Source organism: Rhagoletis pomonella, unplaced genomic scaffold, assembly GCF_013731165.1.
Source record: "Rhagoletis pomonella isolate Grant_MI unplaced genomic scaffold, Rhpom_1.0 Rhpom_scaffold_00003, whole genome shotgun sequence".
NCBI lineage: Eukaryota > Metazoa > Arthropoda > Insecta > Diptera > Tephritidae > Rhagoletis > Rhagoletis pomonella.
Window position 1 is genome coordinate 57,186 of NW_023458557.1, and position 2,262 is coordinate 59,447.

The 2,262-nt window shown below is 36.9% G+C and overlaps 1 long non-coding RNA gene across 1 annotated transcript; it reads left to right on the forward strand.

The window, feature by feature from the left end:
* Nucleotides 1-637: 637 nt before the first annotated feature.
* LOC118736445 lies at nt 638-1,776 on the forward strand. The gene is made up of 3 exons (XR_004992671.1): nt 638-1,143; nt 1,205-1,337; nt 1,398-1,776. It is a non-coding gene; the product is annotated as an uncharacterized LOC118736445 (long non-coding RNA).
* Nucleotides 1,777-2,262: the final 486 nt, after the last annotated feature.

The following is a 2,262-nucleotide window of genomic DNA, read 5'->3' on the forward strand; positions in this document are numbered from 1 at the left end:
TGGCGGGGTCGCTTTTCTTGTAGATTGGGCAGGGCAGACTTAAATTCCATTCATCGGACATGCGTTCATCTGACCATATTCTGCATAAGAGTGGATGCATGCACCTTATGAACTCCTCGCCACCATTATTGCTATTCCTACCCCGTCATGGTCAGACGGAGGAACATCGACTCCGTCATCATCGACTGGGGGCTCGGGTTCTTCTCCAGAACTTTCCGTGCTGCTATCATTCAGTAGCGGGGAAAAGTGTTCCCTCCATATTTTAAGTACATTCTGAACATCGGTATTTAGGTCGCCATTGTTGTGCTTACAGGAGTACGCCCTGGGGGTCAATTCTCGTTCTGTGATAAGATGAAGTGAAAAAAAGTTTTCATTTTCGTTTTCACAACTACTTTTCACTCTGCCTTTTCACAGACACTTATTTTGCGATTCTAGTTTGTGTTGTGAAAATCGTGTTCCATTACCACTATAGTCGTGAAACTTTTGCAACTGTGCTATTGAATTTTCGAAGTAAATGTCAAAGTTGAGGAAAACGTAAACAAAACATGTCGGGAATAATTATTTTAGTAGAATTATCGCAAAGAGTTCGAGACGCGCAAAGGTAATGAAGGTGTAAATTTTTTAAATGCGGTATATACAATTTAACGCATTATGTATTTCAGAGATAATTTGAGAGTGCTCCAGCGCAGACTTCGCGACGACCAAAATCCCTTTGAGATTACAACAGACGAGCATTTCATTGATTTATATCGGTTCCCTAAAGCTTTGTGCCTGGAATTAATTAATGAATTAATGCCATTTATGCCGAACTCGCAACGGAGACATGCTGTTCCGAGTCATGTAATTATTTTAAGCGCCCTGCGTTTTTTGCCACTGGTTACTTTCAAAGAAGTGTGGGGCAAGACAGTTTATCTGCTTTATCCCAAACATCAGTTAGCAGATGTGTGCAAGTGGTGGCAACTGCACTTAATAACATAGCCCACAGACATATAAAGTTCCCAAAACGCGAAGACTTCCCGGCGCTCAAAATAAAATTCATGGAAAAATACCAATTTCCTGGAATAATCGGACTCATAGACGGAACGCACATCAAAATATCAGCCCCGAAGAAAGAAATTGAGCATGTTTACTATTGCCGAAAGGGTGGTCACTCCAAGAACGTTATGATAATATGTGATGCTGATTATATCGTTTTATCTGCTAGCGCTCGGTTCGGAGGTACTGCTCATGACTCATATGTATGGCGTCGCTCTCGAGCTTGCAGAGCTCTGGAGGAGCTTTATGAGGCGGGTGAGCGCGATTTTTGGCTTCTGGGTGATAGTGGCTACCCACTACAGGTACAATTTATATTATTTTTCTTTGTTAAAGATCTAATGCTAATATAAATTTTAAATTAGCCTTGGCTGATGACACCAATTAGTGCGACATCATGTACCGCAGAAGAGCGCTACAATATAGCACACAAGTCAACTCGAGCTCTTGTAGAAAGATGCATTGGCTTACTAAAAAGCAGATTTCGGTGTCTGTCGAAGGAAAGAGCCCTTTTCTACAGTCCACCAAAAGCAGGCCTCATAATCAACGCTTGCCTGGTTTTACACAACTACTTGATTCGGGCTAGAGTGCCGTTCGATGAAATTTATTTGGAAGACTCTGATGAACCTGAAGAATGTGGTGGCCCTTATTCAGCTATTTCAACACAGAATATATTATCCATTGCGAAAAGACAACGATTGCAAATTGTTCAAAATGCTTTTACTAATAACATTCAAAATTAGATTGAAAGCAATTCAACTTTTTATTTTACATTCGTATTTTTACTTATTTACATATATTAATAAATATGCATATGTATATTATATTTCAAATGTTAAATTCTTTTTAAAGGCAGTTTTTATCACAAAAAGTTTTGTTCATAAATTCATTGCAATGAGGACCTCATATTTTCTTAAAGACTAAAAAATAAAGAAAAAATCGAATTCTTTCATATTCGATATCTCATATTAGGCTCCAGAAGAAATATAAAAATACACACATAGATTGCTATATTTCCAAGATAAGTATTTTTAAATGCAGTTTTTATCACAAGTTTGTACATAAATTCATTAAACAGAGAAATTCATATATTTTTAAAAGCTAAAAAAAAATCATATTTTCATAGACTCTAGTAAAAATAAAAATAGAATCGACTCCATATTTTCCTAAACTCTACAAAAGTTTAAAAGTAAAAACGACTTCATGTTTTCTTAAATTCTAAATATTAAA